A 23,001-nucleotide genomic window follows, 5' to 3' on the forward strand; every position below is an offset into this window, starting at 1 on the left:
GACTCCCTCCAGGTTGACACGCACGTATTCATCGACGCACTCTGAGGATTGACTCCGTACCGTTCTCCATGGTTTTCTTCATTCTGTTCCCTGGGAGCTCATGAAAAATGCACCCCAGTGCCTTCCTGAGATCAAACTGGGACACGTCGGTGGCCCTTTCGTTACGTGGTGCTCTAATAACCTTATAGGAAAGAACGTAAACCAGAGCAGGGTCAGCTTCTCTTTCAGGCCCATACTCAGGGAAATGCAACGTGGAAGAAATTTGTCTTTTTCACTCACTTTCCCTCTTTTGTGTTTTCTGTTCCCCACTCCTTGTCCACTTTCCTAGCCTGTTGAGTTTCCTTTTATGTCTTTTTTTTTTAATGAGTATTTACTTATTTTGAGAGAGAGAGAGCGAGAGAGCACGCACGCAAGTGGGGGAGGGGGGCAGAGGGAGAGAGAGACAATCTCAAGCGGGCTCCCTGCTCTGCTCAGAGCCCAATGCGGGGCTCCACCCGCGACAGTGAGATCGTGACCTGAGCTGAGGTCAAGAGTTGGACTCAACCGACAGAGCCACCCAGGCATCCCCTTTTTATGTCTTTTAATTAGGCTGCTGTCTACCATGCCCCCATTCACCCTCTCCCCCCTCCTGCTTGCTTGATAGAACAAGGACTCCTGGGTGTTGAAGGTTTCTGATTCACACTTTCTGACAGTCATTTTCCCACTCAAGGATCGATGCCATGTTGTCGCACTACCTCCCAGATCTGCTTAAGACTCTCCTCTTGCCATTTTAGGTCTTCAGCAATCTCTTCCCCATCCCATGGGGATCTAAGTCCAAATGGACTTCAGAATACCACACACCCATGCACACATGCCTTAGGAAATGGCTTCTCATTATTCTCCAAGCACTCCCTCTCCATCCTCACCTCTGCAGTGGTCTTCCTTCCGTCACCTGACTCAGGTTGCTATGTACCGTTGTGCAGGTTGTTTACTCACAAGGGCCTGTGGCTCAGCCTGCCGTGGGGGCTAAAATCCAACCGGCGCTCTTCTATCAAACTTTGAGGCCTGATGTGGGGCTGCGTCTGCCCAAAGTTAGGGGCACACTTTTCCAACTTAAACAAAGGCATCGGGTCTAACTGCAACTGTTCCTTCTACACCTGACTCGGGGTCTGCCCTTGTCATACCCTATGCTCTTCTCCTCTCTTGTTCTTCTGGGGGACTCGGCGTATTTACCCCTTGCTTGGTGCTGCCGCCACATTCAGTGAGGTGGGCAAGCACCTGGCCTTTTGGAGTTTGGCTACTAGAATTCGAGTCCTGGCTGTCCCACCGGCTATCTGGGTGATCCTGAGGAAGTTATTTAATCTCTCGGGGTCTCCGTTTTCTCATCTTTAAAACAGGAATGATCACAATACCTGCCTTCTAGTGTTCTAGTGAAGATATCTGAATACTTGAAATACCACCCAAAGCACTTAGAATGGTGCCTGGCACATAGGAGGCACTCCGTGCTTGCTAGCTCCCACTACTTTGTGCATATTCCACAATAGCTAACAATGACTGAGACAGGCTGTGGCTCACGGAAAGTAGGAGCGAGGAAATGTAGCCCTCACTAAGTAGGGTCGCTAGATAAAATACAGAATGCCCGGTTCCATTTGAATTTCAGACAAACATTCTAGTGTAAGTATATCCCAAATGTTTACCTTCTCCACAGGAATCTCAAAGTGGTAGACGGTCCCTTGTTAAGATTAATGGCAAGCAATCATTTGACCTTTCCACCCTGTCCTGTCCATTCTCTCTGCTGCCCTTCACATCACACAACGCTTGCCCTGTTAGGTCTCTGACATAAAAACTGGGGAGCGGGCCGATCTGTGGCATGAGACCCGCCATCTTGGAATGGAGCCTTTAGGTGTTCCTGTGAACGTTATGGTTGGCATGTAGAAGCATATATTCTCTCATTCGTATATGCGGGGAGCCACAAAATGTCATACTTCCCACTTTCTCTGCCTTTCGTGTGTTATTTGCCACTTTCAATGTTGTGTGGGCCAAAAAGCACGCTCTTCCTGTTATGCGTTCTGAAATACTACGTGTTTTGATAAGTGGGTTTTATAGATTGGAATTTCAGTTTCTGTAAGTGAATTTTCTTGTAATCCATATTTGTGTTAAAGCAGGAATCCTCTAAGCCTTCTTACGTATTCAGATACTTGTGATTATTCTGGCATTTCACATCGTTATTCTCAAATTCACTATCTGCTCTCTCGTATCTATAACTTGTCAAATTTTTCCACGCTTGGCATTTGCACCACAGTAAAAAAAAACCTCCTGGGCACCAGCCCCAGTGAATTATTAGTAGTCCTGTCACATAGTCACCAGGTTGACATTTACTTATATTATCTGTGTCTCTAGTCCCGATGACAAATAATCCTTGAATTGGTTGCTGATACATCATCCTTTTTTATTATTATTATTTTTAAATATGATTTGTGCTTTTCTAGAGCTTTGCCTCCTCCTGGCCACTGTAGAGGAAGCTACTGAACCCCCAGTGGTACCAAATGGGGTTCTGTTCCCCTCTTCATCTTCTCTTTTTTATTCTCTTTTATTTCTAATCCTCCATTACTGACTACTTGTCCAGACCCTTTTCTCTGCTAACTCTGTCTGCATGGCCGAGGAGTGGTGATTTCTCCTCAGTCTGGTCTTCAGATTTTCTGCTGCTTGACCTCACCGGGCTTTCACTCTCCTTACCTCTCTCGGGACTATCTCCTATGCTTTATGCATTCGCTCAGCAGACATCTACTGGGCCGCACTTTGTGCCAGTCATTGTGCTCCGTGGGGATCCAGAGTGGATTAGAGAGCGGTCCTAGACTTTAGCTGGCTCCCAGTCTTGATGGAAAGACACACAAGTTGACCAAGCAAGTGAGATCAGTTGAGCCAAATCTCAAGTGGTTGAGGAGCCCAGAGGAGAGTTCCTAACCCCCCTGGGAAGGGTACAGGTGCAGGAGAGACAAGGGGGAGCTTCCCGAGTGAGATGACAAATAAGCTGAGCCTTGCAGACAGGTCGAGGGCACATACATCACCGATGGAGGGAATGATCCATGTAAATAGGAGTTGGGGAGACCATCTGGTTCATTATAACCATAGTGGATTGGCGTGAGATGGGATTGGTGATTGGGGGGGGGGCAGATCATGAAGGGCCTTGCACAGCCTGCCAAGGACGTTGAACTTTATGCCAAGGGTGAGGAGGAATCACTGAAAGGGTTGCTAACATTTGCATTCGGAAATGTTCAGTCTGGTGCAGCATGAAGGACTGGAGGGCGAGGTGGAACTCCAGACAGCCAAACCAATGCAGTGGTCAGAAACGGTGAGGGCCTGAAATCTGACAGTGAGAGACTGTGCTCCTTCTCTTGACATTGGGTTTTGATTCCAGGGTAAGTGCTTTACGTGTTATCTCATTTAACACTTGCAAGATCCTGAGGAGTAAGTCCTGTTATTATACCCATCTGACGTATGAGGAAACTCAGGAGCAAAGAGGCAACAAAATTGCCCAAGTTCACGTGTATCGAGATACGGCAGGGCCAGAATTCAAATTCAGCCTGTGCACTTCACTAATATTGTCCCTGGTGTATTACTTCGACTAATTGGCGGTGGCTGAGAGGCAGAAAGGAGTCTAGAGCAGCGCTCTCCGGCCGAAATACGCAAGCCACAAATGCGAGCCACATATGCCACTTTAAATATTTCAGTAGCACATTAAAAAAAACAACAACTCATTTTTAATAATTCATTTAACACAATACATCCCGAATACTATCATTTCAACATGAAATCAATACAAAGTACTACTGAAATATTGTGCATTCTTTTTTACTGGACTAACTCTGGTGTGTACTTTATAATTACAGCCCATCTTAATTTGCACCGACCGTATTTGAAGTACTGAATAGTACACGTGGCTGGCAGCTACCATATTTGACCAGTGTGGGTCCAGAATGGCTCTCCCATTTCTGCTGTTGATGATACGGTAGACGGTGATAACATTCTCAGAGTTAAGGGACCATCGGAGGAAAAAGATAATTTGGAAGGAGTTTGAAAGGCTTGGGAAACATCTAGGTGGAGGTTCCTAGTCAGGGGTTGGATACATAGGTGTGGATCTCAGCGTAAAAGTCTGAGCAGACATATAAAGTTGGAAGCTATTGCCAGACAGGTGGTTATTAAACCAGGGTTAGAAGGAACTCACATGGGGCGATTATGTACAAGGACTGAGCTCTGGAAACACAAGGAAGGGATGGACATCTCGTGTAGGTGGAGGGGCTCACTTGTAGGTATCTCCTCTCAAGTGGGAAGGAAGGACGAAGGGACTGTGATTGCAGAAGGTAAGTTTGTGTAGGTAAAGAGAGTGGGGAAAGACAGGAAGTAGGCCTTCTAACCCAATGTTGGCAGGGGTTCTCTTGGCCCCTCTGCTTCCTTTTTCTCTTCTACAGAAAAATGAGCCCTTTTATGGCTGACTGCTCACAAGATCGAGATGCAAAAAAGGGGAGGAAGAGGCAAACAAAATGTAAATGTTTGTTCAGCCAGGAAGTAAAAACCAACACGAGCACCCATTTCTCCAATTGCCATTCCATACTCTCTCTCTCTCTCTCTCTCTCATTAAACTTTTTATTTTGAAATAACTATTGACCCACGGGAAGTTGCAAAAATTTGTCTCCTGTCCTCTTCATCTTCTTCCCATGGGGGTGACATTGTACGTCACCACGGCATGGTATCAGCACCAGGAAACTGACATTGGCGTAATGCTATCAAGGGGACTTTTGGCTTTTCTTTGATCATTTCCTAGTAGGAAGCACCCTGAGTAAAAAGAATCAAAATGAGGTGAGATGTAATTAATGCCCCATCAGGTCCAGAACTTCATGTGTGTTCAAGAGGGTTTATCCCTGTAACTAAGTGACACGCGTCAAATACAATAGTAAATGCCACCTAAATGCCCAGGCCCCAAATACCTTCTTACAGCTGTCTGTAACTTGTACCAACATCACATGGTCAGACCAGACTCTTCACTGCCTGTTTGGCTCCATCTTGTTATGGAGAACAGCAAAGTACAGAAGAACAGACAGTTCTGCTGTTCCCATCAGGATCTATAGTGAGGGCTGCAGGAGTCAGAAGAGACAGGAAGGTGCCCCAAATCGCACTGCTGTATGGCCCAGGTCTCCGTGACTACAGAACCCAGCCTCAGTTTCTGACATGGCGCTATCTCTTGATAGATGGCTATTTCATGCCCCATCTACACAGCAGAAAACCAATGGGTTAGGAGAGTTAGCACAAGTGACTCCATCCAACTTCCATGCCGGGAGGATTTCAGGGGAATCCGCAGTACCCGATACGACAGGTTCCTCAATAAATGCTAGGGGTTTAACTGGACCGGCCTACAAAACAAATAGACCCAAAGGATACAGGCACAGTCCTCAAAAGCAGCATCAAACGAAGAAGGAAACAAAAACCAACGAGAGAAAATTAAGCCAACTTGAAGGGAACAGTGGCTGTCCATCAGCCAGGGTTCAGCCAAGGCGAATAACCCATTAATTAACAGAGTGAGAGTTCCTCTGTATTTTTACTCTCAGTGGTAATTTGCTAACCAGTAAATATGGAATGACTTTTTTTCTCCCTTGGAGATAAATGAGCTCTGGTTCTCCAAAAATGATACATCTGGCAAGAGGTAGAAAACAGAAAAATGAAGTGTTTTGTCCATTAAGACTTGAAATTTCAGCAAAACACTTATTTCTGGTAGCTGGGTAAAAAGAATTTGACAATTGGCCTTGGCAATTCCTGAACAGCTGAAGAAGGAAGAATTTAGCAGGAACAGGCTGGATAAGGGTGGTCAGATGCCTTCAGGCTGAGTGATCTCTATAAATTTACTTTGTGTATCTACACCTTGCCTTATATTGTCAGGTGTCATATCCGTGCTACCAGTAATAAAATCGTTCCTGTCAAAGTCAAGACAGGCTGAGAGCAATTTGCAGTTGTGAAGAACTATGGGCTGCAGGGAACAAACAGGACACAAAGAATTGGGGGGGGGGAGGGGTTCCTTACTCTGTGGTAGCCGTTGGAAAGGGTCTCCCGCCCGCAGGTGCCAAGAACAGAGCAGCACTCACAGGTCAAGTGTGGAGGAAAAGAGCTGAAATCAAGTCGGCTCTATAAATGCTGTTATACGATAGTCAAGGATGAGAGAACAAAAGTCATGGGTTGGACGGACTGGCCCTGCGTTGACCAGAATTGAAATTCAGCCCAGGTATCAGTGCTTTTGTTGACCTTCCCCATGACAATGTGTTTCGGCCATTTGTATCCGACCAAGCCATTTGTTTGGGGATACAGCCTGCATTTTTAAATCTGTGCAGATGCTTACACAGACCCTGCTCTCCAGTCAGACGAGAATGTCACCAGATGTGACTAAACGTGCCTCCTTTTTTTAGCCGTTTAGATGTGAGAAATCCCTCCCATATCAGTCCGCTGCAGGAAACTATTTTTATCAGGGTCTTTCAACCCCAGCTCTGAGACACATGACAGATATTCCTACAAAAGTTCCACGGTCGACAATGAAATAAACCCCGTGCCAGACAGACTCGTACGTCAGGGAGGCAGAGAGGGGAGTGAGTTCTGTCTGCGATCGCTTTGAACTGTGGATAAGCTAAGTGGGGGTCGCATGGCAGACAGGGCAGAATTAAAATGTGATCAACGCAGCATCTGGTTTCTCTTCTCTATTCAGCTTCCACAGAAGTGAACATGAAAAAAGGGGAAGGAGGGAGGAGCAAAAAATAAGGAGAGACAGGGCCCCTTCTGGGAAAAACAATTCTAGTTAGTCCTGAATTCTCGACTGTGAATTCCGCCTCAGGAAGCCAGTGACCACTTTCACTGAGAGCACGTGGTGACAGAAATGCTCAGTTTGATCCAGGCTGGAGCCAGGCAAGGGGTGGCAGCTTCTGCCTCAATCTTTCCGCTGTCTCCCTTCCCCCTTCCAATCACAATAAATATATTTATACTCACTTGATTATGTCAGCCAGACAATACTCCCCTAATTGGCAGCGATCAGGGTTCCAGAACTGCTTGGGTGAACCTGCTGTCTCTCCATCAGGCAGAACAATAAGGGGCCACTAATGCAGTCCCCATTAACAATTTCCGGTGGAATAAAAAACAGTCCCCTGACTCGTGCATGGCAATGAATTTTCCTAACAGCTCCTGAGAGCCAACCCTTGAGGAACTCAGGCTTACATGAACCTGCCCAGCATAGAATGCTTGTAGAAATCCTCCCCACCCCCAGCTCTAGTGCATAGAAGAAAACCATAGCCACTTCCTTCTGCTGGAGGTTCTTTTGTTCTTTTACTCTTTTCGTTTTTCTTCTACAGGCCTTATGGAGCTAACTGTCATTTTTGGTTCTCGGTTCTTTGTCAATTTCAGGGACATCTGGTACACAGTTTACTGCATTTGCTAGCTTTGGTATTTGTAGCGAGGGAGGCAGTCTTTGCTGTGTGTGCATGTTCATTCCACATGCATAATTTACGCACACAGCATTTGGAACTTGAGTGCCGTCGTATATTTTGACATTTAAATGTTGACGACCACAGTGCCGATCGTAAGCAATTGCTTCCTAAATGTTTATTAAATGAATGAATGCACCAGCAAGGTGAATGTCATTCATTCATTCATTCATCAGGCATTGGAATGCCTAGTAAGTGCCAGTACGTGCCTTAGTACGTGCTAGATGCTGGGTGTTCAGTGACGGGTACCCACAGTCCCTGGTCGCAGGGAGCTCACGGTGGAAGGTGGGAGTCCGGCAGGTAAACAGGCAATTGTAAGACACCACGGGGACACGGCAAGAGCGCCCCGGGCAAGGTAGCGTGGAGCTCTCAGGAGAGAGACCTTGGTCTACCTAGGGCAGGGGCTGAGACAGTGGTGTCTGTGGAGGGGTGTCCTGAAGGTGGTGAGACTTAAGCTGGGGCTGTAAAGCGCTCCAAAAGGGGTGGCACAGTCAAGGACAGGACATGAGAAAGAGCAGGGTGTGAGCAGAGGGCTAGAAGCTGGAGGGCGTTTTGGGAAAGCGCCGAGGCCAGGAGTTGACAAAAATAAAGTAGAGCCCAGGCAGGATCTGGAGGGAAGGGGTCTGGGTGGAGTAAAGAAAGGAGCTTCAACTTCATTTAGGACCCAAATTCCTCTGGATGGTGCCAGAATGTGGACACACACACACACACACACACACACACCCCAAAGCAGACTTTGGACCTGCTTTGGAAGCATTGCTGAAGTGCAGTAAGGAGATCCCGTCATGTCCCACACCCGTCACTCATGAGCTGGCTTCTGTATGAGTAAACTGAGGATGTGGACTTTGTGGGCTCTGAGGTTTGTGCAGAGACCACACCTGGGCCTGTTCCCTGTGCAAACCATGGGGCTCTGAAGGAATGAGGCCACCTCTGAGCAGCACGCAGTATCACAGCATCGCTGTCTTACAGGACAGAGATAGGCAGGCATACTGAGTGCGATGCGGCAGAAATCCTTAAGAAGCATGCACAGGAATGTACCGTGTGATGGAGATAATCTTACTGTCCCCAGCCTAGGTCAGGGTCTCATTATCTCAATTCTGAAGAACCCCCAATTAAATGCACAGCACGGATCCCCGCTTGATTACATTTCTCTGCAGCACCGCTTAGCTTATATCCTTTCTGCTCAAAAGCTTGATGACTCCTCTTTCCTTATAGAATCAAGCACTAAGTTCTGAGAGTGACATCCGAGGCCGTCCCCAGTCTGTCCCGTACCCTACCTGCTACAACCTTCACCTCAGCCAGGTGGGGCCCCCGGCAATGGCGTCCATGCATGGCCTACGTGACACCATCTACAAGGCATGGCAGTGCCTTATAATTGCCTGTTGATGTGCCTGTCTCCCACCCTCCTGCCTCCTGCTTTTCCTTCCTCCAGACCCCCACTAAAGGTCCAACTCAAATTCAAGACGATCTCCTCTAGAGGCGCTGTCTAGTTATCTCTGGACTCTTGGGAATCCTGTGTGACACTATGTTGTCCATTAGTGACCGTGAATTTCACTTGGCAGTTTGTGTCTTACTTCGCCAGCTAATTTGTCAGCTCCAGAGGGTGGGAACCAAGCCTCCTCCCTCTTTGTAGTCTATGGACCTAGCTCAGTATCCTGCTCGTGATAAATAATTGCTGATGATGGCTTTCCTACACGATAGCTTCTAGGAGACCATTGAGTAAAATCCGTGGGAGGGATGATCATCATTTTGTTACCACAGTGCTGCGGCCCGAAGTTCTTTTTCCCTCTTCTTGAAAAATCTTGGAGAGAGTGGTTTGCTGCCACCATTTTGGAGTAAAGAGAATGTGAAACATTTCTGCTAGGATTCGTAAACAGTATTTTCCAGGCATTCCTTCAGAGCTTAAAGTTCACCCAGGAACGAGCTATTTCACAGATCAAAAGGCGCATATATGCAATCCACCAGGAGGAATAATCACTCTGCTAAATTTAAAAGGGAAAACGGTCGAACCCTCCAGCCTGAAAGTAGAAATGGTTTAGCATCACACGACTGAAGAGGAACACGAGAGACTTACTTAATTTTTGGCCCCCAATGTTTGGTTTTTATTGTACGTGTTCCATTGAGCAGCGCATGGGATTTTTCACAAAAGAAGAAATGGCGTTAAATCAATAAGGAAAATCACCATTTCCTTAGTGATCCAAGAGCATTTAAGGAAGCTGAGCTCTGCCAATATGTACAACTGTGCAGAATTTGTAACTGGGCAGTTAAAACCACCATCTAAGCTGGCAGCTGTGATTTTCCCAGAAGCAGAGCTTCAGAAAGAAAAATAGCTTTTAAACTTCACTTCCAGTTTTGCAAATTGGATCTGTTCATGAAAAACCGTTTTAAGTCCCAGGGTCTCTCTTTCCTCATTAGCAAAGGATATGATTGTTTCTTTTTACCCACATGGAAATTCATTCATTTACTCCACAAATATTTATTGAGTACCTATCATGAATCAAACACTGTTTTAGGTGCTGCGGAAGCAGATGTGAACAAAAGAGGCAAAGTCCCTAACCTTGTGGAGATTGTCTTCTGGCCGGGGGTGGGGGGTCAGATAATAAGTAAACAAGTAAGTAGACACATACTGTGCCAGGCATAAATAATGGAAATAATGCTACCATTTTATTGTACTTGGAAAATTAATTTCTAGAAAATTAAAAACAAAGACTCCTCCATGAATATTATCTTAGCTCATATATGTCACATATATTAAGAGGTATTTTAAAAAATAACTAGTAAAGAATACATAGATTACTCTTTACACGTGACTTTGACATTCCCTACTGACTTTCCAAAGGGTGGGCAGCCTTGTGTCTCTGTCTTTTTCCTAGACCCCAGGCCCCAGTCATAATAGCACCAAGGAAGGTTCCCGGGTGACATGACGTTCAGATTGTTCCTAGGTGTTCCATCTTCCCCAAAGACTCTCCTCCTCCTTTTTCCAATCCTTGCCACTCGATAACGTGGCTCCAAAGTCACTTTCTCTGTGTAACCTTTCCAGACCCACCAAGTAGAGCTGAGTTCTCCCTCCCTTCTGCCCCAAGGGTATCCTGGCACTTTCTCAGTCAACTACATCATTTAATGGAAGATTTTTGCAATGATTTGTTTACTTCTGTATCTTCCCTCCTAAGCTGTAAATTTCTCCAAGTAGAGAGGGTCTCGTTTGTAATTTTATAGCACAGCACAGTGCCTGGCACATAGTGGGCCCTCGATAAACATTTGATGAATGAACGAATGACCTTCCATCTCTTCTGTTTTGGCTTGTGCTGAGCTATGCAGATGAGAATGAGGTGACTGTGGCAATGTGACAGAGGAAAACCAACTGACTAATACGGTAAAGACCTTTAGTTTGCTCTTACAAACAATGGATTTTAAACATTTGAGCTCATGGGCTGCAGATGATAAGGAATTTTGAAACCAACTTTTCCTAGATGATATTTCTGTGTGTACTAAATCTGGATGGTTGAGAAGTTCAAATAAATGATTAAAGCATGTAAAGCAGAACGATTAAGTCATCTGGATCATTTACTGCAGGAGAGAAACTTAAAGAGACTTAATAATGGTTCTTAACGAAAGGAGAGATTGTATTCCAAGGACAGCTAAACATCCTCCCTCTGCATGCACACAAAAGGAGACAAAATGGGATTACAGTGCTGGGAGACATACGGTAAAAACAAAGAAGTCAGTTTCAGGTGGGATGCGGGGAAGTCATTTCAAGTTATTGTTGCAAATAACTCACATGTTATGGAAGGCTTGCTCAGAACCAGGCATCGTTCCAAATGTTTTACCATGTGTTATTTCACCAGATCCTCACAATCAACCCAGGCAGGTCCATTTTTTGGATGTATTTCTCCCATTTTACAGGTGAGGAGATGGAGGCGCCATTACTGATGGTTAAGTAACTCACTTGGGCGGCACAGCTGGGAAATGGTGGTGCTGACGCTCCAGCCAGGGCCGCCTGGCCCCTGAGCTGTTGCTCTTACCCACTCTGCTTACAGCTTTACTAGAGGCTGAAATAGAAGCCAGACAGACCCTCGTCTCAGGACGGAGACCTAAAACTTAGCCCATGGAAGCTCAATAAGTTCCTGTGGCTCCTTTAAATTTGAACAAGAAAATCCTTGAGCACGTAAACTGTCCTTCATTGCCAGGGCAACTAGTTTTCTCATGGGCTTCAATACACCAATGTGTGTGTGTGTGTGTGTGTGTGTGTGTGTGTGTGTTTGGTGAAATTGGAGTACCTGCTTTTCTTTTCTTTGTTCTAGTGAGTTGGTCTACCAGCTCGTCTTTCTAATGAGATGTTGTGTTTTGTTTTGTTGTTGGCAGTCCGCACACATGGTTTAAGCATCCACATGTGTGTGTGTATTTATAAGAGCAGACACCAGTCGAGTCAAATTTAGATGTTATGATTTTAGCTCCATAGTGATGGAATTTACTCTTGGGGCTGAAAAGTCAGCATCTCCTCTGTTCTTTTTTCCAAGGCAACCTTGTTTAGCCTGCCCTGGGGACATAAGCAGGGGGGTCATGGGCAGCACAGAACAGGGGCAGCTTGCTGAGCAACTCAGATGCTGAGCACAAGGAAGTCAAGGCTCCTCGGGTCCTCGTGCTGTGCCCTGGCTGCAGGATGCCTGGAGGCTTGCTCCGGGGAACCAGGGCCGCCCAGTAGGAGCCCTGTGAAAGGGTGTGAATGAGTCACTACACTTTTCAGGTTGACTGAGATGACTTCTGTTGATTTTCTTCGAATTTAGATCTGTTATCAGTGTTCACACATGGGGCCTAACAGGAAGAAGGGTGAACATTTTCTTGATAGTGCCTGGCCTTTGGCAGGGTTGTGATAAGATTTGGGTTAAGATGTGACTCGGCAGGAATGTGTAGGTCAGCATGTGTGTCCCGGAGTGTGCTGAGGGCCTCCAGGGGGCATGCTTCAGTGTCCTGAGCTGGGAGGAGACCCATTAGGTTAGGTACAAATGTTTTCTGATGTTGTATACGAGTTGCCTGGGTTGGTACTTACTATTTTAGGGCATCTGCAGGCTCTGGGAGTTGGTCAGATTTTAGGGGCCATAGTTTGGGAGAAACACTTTTTAACATGGGTCCCCCACCATGACTGGATAAATTATTGGTGCCTTGGTTAAGGGTTTGGGTTCTAGAAGCTCACTTAACTTTTCTGGTCTGTTTCCCCATCTATAAAATGGATATGACAATGGTACCCACCCCCTTGGGCAGGGCTCAATAGATTAATACATGTCAAGTGCTTGGAGCAGTGCCTGGTATTGAGTTAGCATTAAATCTGTATTTATATTAATGCACACATCCTTGTTGATACAACTTCATATTTGGCAGAGGACCAGTTTCAATGCTTGTGCAAAATAGGTGCTCAGTAACTATTTGTTAAATGTTGAAGGAATTAGAAGAATGGATTTAGTGGCATACGTGAATGGCAACTTGTTCTGATTTCTTGGGAACCTATAAGTTTGGGTCAAACTGGACATTAGATTTAATCCGCTATAGAGAAATATTTCAAAAAAGTGGAGTTTTCTGCAGTCAAACATCCACTTCTGCAGAAAAGAAGGGAACGGAGATGATGGTTTTGCGTGAAGATCACAGTGGGAATGGCATGAAAAATTGAATGGAAGGACAGGTAGCAGGGTCCATGACTCTAAAGCAAATAAAGAGAAATATCTAATATAATCAGACACTTTAAAACTACAAACTTTTGTTAATTTTGAGTCTACAAAAAATAAAAATAAAAAAACAGGAGTAAAATCTCTGACCTGTATTTACCTTGTATTGATTTTCTAATAATGACAGCTTGAAATGAATAATTTAATTTAAAAAACAGAAAGAAAATGAACAGTCTAATGTTTTAGGACCTGGTACGTTTTAAGAGTGCATTAATATTAGGTTGAATCGTATGAAATTGCCACTTCTTTTGGTGAAAAATGGTCAGACATTGTCAATTTCATATGGTTCAATTTAAGTTTTTTTAAATGTTTATTTGATTTTGAGAGAGAGAGAGAGAGAGAGAGAGAGAGAGAGAGAACAAGCGTGAGCTCAAGCAGGGGAGGCAGAGAGAGAGGGAGTCACAGAATCCAAAGCAGGTTCCAGGCTCTGAGCTCTCAGTGCAACCCCTATGCGGGGCTCAAACCCACTAACCATGAGATCATGACCTGAGCCGAAGTTGGAGGCTCAACTGACTGAGCCATCCAGGCGCCCCATCATATGGTTCAATTTAATATATTTAAGCTAACTGACACTAAATCAAAACACTTATGTTACCTTGCCCTTTATTGCCTTTTAGCTATGGCTATAGAACTGAATTGGCCAATTTTATTTGTCTTAGCCTCTTTTGCCTCTCAGAATTTGTGCACAGTCGGTGCTAAACAAATGTTTTTTAATTGAGTGGGGTTTCTGTTATCTTCTCTCAAAAATTAGGCCTAAATTTTGTTACACTACCTAATGCCAAGACTGCCCTTAAAATATAATTAACAAAGCGTTAGCTTCATTTCACGTTTCATGATTTAGATAAATCCTTTCTGTTTCTTATTTGGGCAGCACTGGGAAGCTAATTTATACATTATTAATATAATGTAGAGGCAAACAAGACTCTGCTTGTGCACACAAGCCATGACAAGAATAAATTCAGGTCAGATATATTTTTGCAATTAAGGAAAAGTGTTATTATAATAATGAGAAATGACTGTTTATGTGACATATCTCTGCACATTAAAACGCATTATAGACTCATAAAGGAGGTGAATGGCAGAATCAGGCAAGCTTTGTCCTGAAGGTTCCAATCATTTAGGACTCGGTCGAGGCATCCAAAGCGCCCTGCGATGAACCGAAAATGATAACCTTCAGGATCCCCAGGAATGAAGAGCTTCATTATTATTCATATAAGATTTCATAACAGTTGGGATTGGTCCAAAAGTTAGGAAACGTACTGAAATAACTGAGCAGGCAGCATGAAATGATTTTCAACGCAGAAAATGAAAATCTTCTATGGGGGAGAGGTGGAGAATGTTCAAGGAAGAGTGTGAATAACCCACGAAGTATTACACCTGCTTGGGCCTCAATTTTCCCCTATTTGTTACCTACCCCCTGGAAAATATTCATTCCCTATAACATCTGTGGCTGCAAGTGTGAATGGGATCATGCCTTAAAATGAGATGCATTTCTTACAGGGAGAAGCCAGAGTTCTAAAATGCATTATTTAGGGTTTTGATTGACCCAGAGCTGTGAGAACAGCCACATTGCATAAGCAGAGCTCTGAGAAAACAGAGTTGCTTTCGTTTTTCAAACAGAAGAACCACAGTCCTCTCTCTGTTTATATCCTTAGACAAATCAAAGAAATGTGCAAGAGAGGGCTCACGAAATCACCAGTTTTAACTTTCCCCCCAATGCCATGGATTTTTCTTAGAGATTTTTCCCCCTGAGTGTGAGGCACGCACGAGTCTGCTCGGTCTGTGCTGTCTAATGAGATCCCAGCCCAAGGGGATGAGTTCCTACAATAATATTGTAATGCTAATTACATTTTAGAATGGTTAGGGCAAGAATAGTTCCAAACATACTCGAGGTAATAGCTGGTCCTATATCCAGAAGGTCAACAGCTCAATCAAAGAGAGAAAAAAATGAGCATATCTTAAGAAAGAGTTCAAGTGGTTTTATACAAGAGCTCTCATTAAGTCTACAAGAACACTTAAAATACCGGTAGAGCGAGGTAATTCTATATTTCCCTTTTTAACTCATTGAAAGCCCCCGATTTCAGGGTGCAGTGTCTGCGAACAAGAGGCATCTGGCAGGTGAAAGGGAGGTCGTGTGTTGTTAAGGAGTTGGCTGGAGTTTTAGGTTTGGGGTCCGTGCCAGGACCGCGGCACAGAGTTTGACAGAAGCGGGGCGTGGACTGCTGATGAAAAAGCAGAGGTGAGGCTGGAGAGTTTGGTATCAGATGAGGGCTCTGGGCCAATCTTGTAATACAGTAACGACACAGCTTTAAACCGTGATGACAATAAATCCCTCAAATAATTGCGCATCAAACCGCTATCCACAAAATTACCATCTGCTCTCATCAGTGCAGAGTCCATAATGGTGTTGGATCTTTTCCCCATTTTCTATGATTTCTTCTTTTTTTAATTTTTTTAATGTTTATTTATTTATTTACTTACTTTGAGAGAGAGAGACAGTATAAGCGGTGGGGGGGGGTGTGCAGAAAGAGAGGGGGACAGAGGATCTGAAGCAGGCTCTGTGCTGACGGCAGAGAGCCCCATGTGGGGCTCGAACTCAGGAACCACGAGATCACGACCTGAACCAAAGTCGGATGCTTAACCGACTGAGCCACCCATGTGCCCCTCTGTGATTTCTAATGAACACAAAAGAGGAGCGATTGGAAACTATACCCGTTGCTTTCTGTTTTAGATGGACTGAAGTTATCTTTCATTTTGAAGTGCATAGTATTTTAATCTATTTTTAAAATATTTATTGAGCACCTATTACGTACTTGGCAATAGTCATATGGCTAATCGTTTTAGAGATAATTCCTAAAAAAGACTTTCTGCTCTGCCAAAGATAAAGTATTAAAATAACAAAACAGCTCAAGGATTTTTTTTAATGTGCTAAAAACTGGTGCTTTTCATCCTCCAAGAACCCCCCCCCCCCCCCCCCCACACACACACACACTCTGCACAAGGAGATCCTTTCAATAAGGGTGTGATGCAATCTGGCATTGTGTGAAGCATAGTCTAAGAACTAACAATTTCAGGGGGACCATGTTCAGTAGAGAAAATACAACTAAGCTGGAAGTGAAGAATGATTTTTATAATTTAAATTACAGGAAAACTTCAGGGCTAAAAATCAGGTGACAATAAAAGTTACTTAACTCACTTCAAAGTAAGAGTTTGCAATGTACAGGCAAGGACAAAGAGGAGTAATAAAAAGCCTCTATGACCCCACCACGCATGGAGTCTTTGTGACTCTTTTTAATAGGCCCTGTTCCATTTTAGATGGGTTACGTGAATGAAAATATTTCCATGTCTGAGACCAGTCTCTGGGGATAAAACCTTTTTTGGAGGCCATTTTTGGTCCCTGGAATCCCCTTTTAGCCTCTGACAACTCTACTTTGCGTTGTTACTGGTAGGGGAGGGCCTGGCAGATGCTACCATGGATCCTGCCCTTCAGCACGTCACAGTCTATTTGAGGGGATCGAACCCCTCATAAGTAAGGCTGACATGAGTGCTGGGGAGGAAGACTGATTCTGTCTGGGGAAGGACTAGGAAGAAGGGGCAGGTCTGGGGCTAGCCCTTCAAGGCTGGCTTGGATTTAGGAAGGTGGCTATGTGGGGGATGGGGTAGCTTCAAGCAAGAGGGAAGGCCTTGTTCCAGAATGGTGAGCAGACATGGTCCTTGGAACCGGGTGTATGTTCTCAACAAAATGGGCGTGCTCTGGCTGTAAAAGACGTTGAGGGGCCTCTGGCTTATTGATAGGGAGGTCAATGCCCTAAATTCTCTCATTTCCTTTTCCAACTGTGCTACTGAGTCTTACTGAATTTTTATATATCATCCAGCTGCTTTTTAAACCCTAAAATCATGTAATACGGTCATAATTTACCTTTGGAGAGCATGTTACAATTTATAAATGGCTTTTTTATCCACATTATTGTGTTTGATCCACATAACAGCCCTGTGACACCGCAGGCTCATCTCCACAAGCTATTTCCTTTGAAAGTAACTACTACTTATAGAAACTACTAGCTATAGAAATCAGAAAAATTTCCACTAGCAGCCTTATTGTGTTAGAAGTGCACACCAGGATACAGTCAGCAATTTGGGAGAAATGGAAGAAAGGGTCCTGAGATAGATAGCGATGGAGAGTCGCCGGAGGATGATGGGATTGTGGCTTTGGAAATGAGTGATGCAGAAGGTAGAGAGGATGGAGAGCATGTAGGGTAGCGGTCCATTAGGGGGTGGGTGGTGGTACTTAGCACAGTACCGAACACTCAGCAAGCCCATAGTCAATACCCGTGCCACCACGAGTGGGTGTTGGGTGTGTATCTTGAGCAGTGCTAACAGCACAACTCAAAAATATAAAATGGTGGCTTTTAGAACACGGGTACAGAATACAATGAATATTCTTTTGTAACATCGAGGAGTGAAAGGGTGGGTCAACCTGGAGGAAGGGAGAAATGCTCATCTCTTTTGATGCCTCTATGTTGTCTCTCGTTCTGCAACATCTCCATCTATGGTGACTTTATAAACTGCCTCTCACATACCGAAGCAGCGCACTTTGGCAACTACTTTGTAGAAGCTAAAACAACCAGGACACCGTGATTGCTGTAATCTAGTTGGAATGAGTCTTACTGACTTTGGGTACATCAACATATCCATTTAGCCTGATGCAAATCAGTTTACTTTTCTACTTAGAGACATGATGTGAAATGAAATTAATCCAGTCGCAGCAAAGTGAGCGAATTCACTTGAACAAATCCCTTTCTGTGGAAAAGAATTTTGTTTTGCAGCTCATTTGAAACAAAATCCACATGGCAGTATAATGCCTTCTCTGGAACTGAACAAATGCATTTATCCCAGTTTTATTCACAGCTAAATTCACATCGGAGCTATTTTATATGATAGCGTACTCTATTGTCCTCAGGTGAGGGTCACAGTGAAAGTATTTGCAGAAGACTTTCTGCAGTGGAACTTAGCCTAAGGACTCTCACCCCAACTGGACTATGAACTCAGCAAAGAATGACAACTCCTTCGAGAGACAAAAGAGGCTAATGAAAACCAACAAAACCCAACATGTATCTTTTTAGATTCTCTCTTCTTTGCCTTCTATTGTCAAAGGGGCAGTCAGCACGCAGTATACATTTACTAAATACATTTTGGTGGTGACTATCACAAGCAGGCAGGACTTGGAGAGGATTCCAGACAATATCAAAGGGATTAAGAGGTTGGGGAGAGGATCCTCGGGTGCCGTGCTAATGCAATGGAGATCCTTTACCCTAGGAAAGAGAAGGCTGGGTACAGCCATTCTTGGGTTGTTCAGCATACTGAATGTTAGCACATAGCCACCTTGGTTGGATGAAAGAAGGCCGATTTACATCTCACGAAGGGGATTTGGGCTTAGGAATGGCGAAGAAGCTTGACTGAGATGGATTATACAACACGATCTTTCAGACATCCTTCTCTGGAAATTTTACAGTTGAAGAGTAGATAATCTTTCTGAAATGATTTCGGTGCGGTGCAGCAGGGAAATGACCCCAAGGACCTTGTAAGCTCTATTCCAGTTCTTCTCCCATGATTTTTCACCAGCTGGTGTCAGGACCTGGCTTGATCCTTGCCTACTGTTCTCCATAGCTGGAAGCACTTGACCCCTTCCTGCGAGTCTACCATACTGTAAACTCAGCACTAAGCCTTTTCTCGGTTGGGAGGGATTTAAGAAGCTCACTGTGGCTGAACGCTTGGCTAACTCTGCCTCAGGTCACCCCCTGCAGCAGCCGGGCTCAGAGGTGTCCCAATTCTAGCGAATGGGATTTTGTCTTGCTCCTAAGTCCCTGTTTTACTGGATTTACCTGAAATCCACTGTGTCCTCCGAGGCTAACACCTGAAATCCTTTCTTGTTTTCCAGGCCTAACATCATTTGGGGATCATATCTAGTATCCACTCTAGGACTGAAGCTTTGTGTCTCTCCAACCTCCCCCTAGCTCATCTCTGGTGTCCCGTCTCTGAACCCCATCCCTGTTCCCTAAAGCTGACTGTCTTTGTGCACGGAGCACTGGTGACCATGTGTTCTAGATGTCTCTTTTCACCTGTGGCTGGATCCCCTACTCCCTTCCTCCCATGTCCCTACCATCATCATTCAGGCCACCGCCAGCCTATCTGTTCTCTGGCCGTGTTGTGACATACCACAAAGCTCCATTTTCCCATGGAGTTGTGTAATGTATGGTTGCACGTCTGACTCTTTACCTACAAACTATATACCTCTGTAACAGGTTTTCTCAACATTATTACTATTGACATTTGGGGCTGGTTAAATCTTTGCTAAGGGGGCCGTCCTGTGCAATGTAGGATCCTTAGCAGCATTGCTGGCCTCCACCCACCAGATGCTGGTAGCATACCCCACCCCAAATTATGACAACGAAAAATGTCTCCAGGAATTGCCAGGTGTCCCCGGCAGGGAGGGGATATCAAATAGCTCTCTGTTGACAACCCCTGTTCAACAACAACTCAGAAAGTCAAGAGTATTTTAAAGCCAATGATATATACTTTGAGAAATAGTTGGGTGTATATAAACTCTTTAAATCTGGTAAAATTTTAATTAACTACTCTAAACTCCTAATCAACACGAAATGCAATTTTACAACTGTATTATGATACAAGACGGATGCTGGGTAAAGTGGGGTGAAAACGCTGTACCGTAGGGCAGTTCTTCTCATATTTTATTGTGCATAAGAATTACCAGGGGAATTTTCTTAAAGTTCAGATTGCGATTCTGAGGCAGGGTCTGAGACCCTCATTTCTAACAGGCTCCTAGGTAGAATCAACACTGGTGTTTGAATAGTTGATAGCGATGCCATAGATCAAAATCACTGGGGAGGGGGAGGGGAGGAGCTCTTTGAATCTTAATGATTACAAGGTCATGAGAGCAACATTAAAATTTGCATTAGAGTGACAGATTAGGAAAATGCGGATGTTCCCTGCACCTTTCTGTAAGAAAAAAAAAAAAAAAACTGCTCACAAGTGTGAGTTTTGAAATGCAACATTTCGATTAGCTGGAAATTAGACATGTTATACAAGTTATTGTGAGTTCTCTGCTTTGGTCGGGAGAGAAAACCTATGATCTGCTAAGCTAGTTTGGTAAGACTTTTAGGGGTTTCCAAAGGTCTGACAGAAACCTAAACTTTAAGGTCTTTGAAGTCCTTATTTTACTAACGGAAGAGGTTGGGGTAAGGATGCAGCTGGGGAGGGGATGGAGAGAGAAGAATCGCTTTAAACCAAGCTTTGCGACCAAACAGATACACCTTATCATGTTTACTCAAATCACAAATAACTGCACTGAAACTGTACTGACATCCCAAGATATTACCACGGCCCCAAATCAGACCACTCAGCTACAGGTTTAAAACAGTTGCAATGAATGCTACTTACTATAACGGACAGTGGTAAGCATAACCAAATCTTACAAAAGCTGCTGAGAGCCTGAAATAACATTTTCCTCCTCTCGCATCATACGCCTCTAAGGAACTTGTACTTAGAGTTTTGTAGACAGCGGACTCACTGTTGTACATCCTTGGGAAGGAAATGGCCGTTCACATTTCTTCCCAAGTCAGACAGACTGAGGCTCACTTATCTGTCTAAGGATGTAGATTTGTCCAGGGCTGCAGACAATTCACTGATAGGAAGAAGATAATGAAGTCCTGATCCTTTTTGAGACCTGTTCTGGGGGATCCAACATGAGACTAGCTATGCCAGCAACAAATACCTGCTGGGAGACAGTACTAGTTTGCTAGCTCTAAAATAATTTTTAAATGTTTATTTATTTATTTTGAGAGAGAGAGAGAGAGAGAGAGAGAGAGAGAGCTAGAGCAGGAGCGGGGAGGGGCAGAGAGAGGGAGACTGAGAATCCCAGGCAGGCTCTGCTCTGATAGTGCTGACGCAAGGCTTGATCCCACAAATCGTGCGATCATGACCTGAGCCAAAATCAAGAGTCGGTCACTTAACCAGTGAGCCACCCAGGTGCCCCTGAAATATTTTGATAGGTTGTTATCAATATGACTTAGTACGGTAGGGATAAATGTCTTTGCATTTAAACCTCTGTGCCTAGGCGTGTGTGTGTGTGTGTGTGTGTGTGTGTGTGTGTGTGTGTGTGTGTTTAATTAATAGCGTAAGTAGAGAATAAGGAAGATCTGGCTTAATAGTAATGCATGGGAACTCATGGGTTTTAGTTGACCACAATTTCGGTATGAGTCAGCAGTGTGACACAAATGCTAAAAAGGCTAATACAATCTTGGGCCATGTTAATAGAAATATAAGGTCTAGAGCAGGGGAGGCAATGACTCTGTGGTGTTCTGCATTGGCCAGATGGCTCCTGGAGCGCTCTGTCCCATTCTGGGCACCATGATGTAGGCAGGACCTTCAACTGGAGTCCGTCAGAGGTGGGCACTTAGAATGATGATGGATGCAAAATCCCATCATGGGAGAGGAGTCACAAGAACCAAGGATATCAACGTTTGAAGAAGACGATTTAGGGACATAACTGGAAGTGAGAGAAGAGTGGGCTATCTGGGGAAAGAGCCCGAGGCACGGTTTCTAGTGGCAGAAGTAACATTTCTGGCTCCTCCAGGAAAAAAAAAAAAAAAAACCATGAGAGCCTTCTCAACGCTTGTCATTTAACATAAGTAAATGGATAAAATAAATGGGTCATCAGCGAAGAAGACCCAGTTCCTCCCCTGATTTCTGTGAAGGATGCAAGTGTGTGCATACACTTATGCCTCTTCATCAAGCCACCTCCCTCTCCTGCAGGTGCCCTTCCTCCAGAAAGCTCTTTCTACAAAGTCCTCCTTGCCCCACTTGCTCTGTTATCTCCTCGGCATGAGTTGGGCCCCGTGGTTCTCATTTGCCCAGTTTCCCTAACAGCTTGTATGTTCCTTAGGGGAAAGGAACCATTTTCTTTTGTTTTTATTACCCTAAATGTTCTTGGTAGCTCTGGGTGTCGTGAATTAGGGATTGAGGGGATGTCTGCCGATGGTAGCCCAAAGATGAATTAAAGTAACCAGACAGGTAATTTTTTATAGCATCTATATGACAGAGCATTACAGCTTGTTCTCTTGATGATAATAGCACCTAATTGACCCTTTACTTCATGAAATAATTTGAGCTGACAAAGTTGGCTGAGCAGTAAATCTTACTTTTCCCCTACATCTTGCATTTTAATGGACTTTATTTATGTATTCATTTATTTTTTGAGAGAGAGAGAGAGAGAGAGAGATTGCGTGTGCACTTGCGCAGGCAGGGGAGGGGCAGAGGGAGAGGGAGAGAGAGAATGTTAAGCGAGAGAATGCCCAGCACGGAGCCCTACGTGAGCTTGATCATGACCTGAGCCTAAATCAAGAGTCAGACGCTTAACCCGGTGAGCCACCCAGGCGGCCCTTTACATCTTGCATTTAAAAATAAAAACTGTGTATCCGTGCTGGAAAAAAACCAAAACGTTCTATCTAAGAGCACCATCTGCCTGGCTCCAGGTCTTAGGAATTGCTCTCCAGCTAGGGCATTTTTTTGACTTTACACTTTCTCCTTCTTTGTTTATTTGGGTATTTACCAGGTACCAGTGTCACCATCATACAAGACCTAGTCGATGAAGTGAATTAGTAGTCTACTTACCAATACTGGTCTAAGAGATAGAAATGCCATAAAAGGAGTTTGACTACACAAGAAAGCACCATCTTATGCATTTTATAAATGAGATATTGCATATTCATATT

The 23,001-nt window shown here is 44.4% G+C and overlaps 1 protein-coding gene across 4 annotated transcripts in view; it reads right to left on the bottom strand.

Annotated features, from left to right (window-relative positions):
- Window positions 1-23,001, bottom strand: part of GRAP2 (GRB2 related adaptor protein 2) — a 68,290-nt gene that overhangs the window by 31,334 nt on the left and 13,955 nt on the right. Inside the window, exon 1 of one of the 4 annotated variants that reach the window (XM_086712215.1) lies at window positions 7,003-13,675. The exons of the other annotated variants lie outside the window; for them this stretch is intronic. The gene's annotated coding sequence lies outside the window, so the exon portion shown is untranslated. Of the gene's footprint in view, window positions 1-7,002; window positions 13,676-23,001 lie in introns of those variants that run through there. 4 annotated transcript variants of the gene reach the window in all.

The sequence above is a fragment of the Puma concolor genome, chromosome B4 (genome assembly GCF_028749965.1).
Source record: "Puma concolor isolate L17-30 chromosome B4, mPumCon1.1.hap2, whole genome shotgun sequence".
Taxonomy (NCBI): Eukaryota; Metazoa; Chordata; class Mammalia; order Carnivora; family Felidae; genus Puma; species Puma concolor.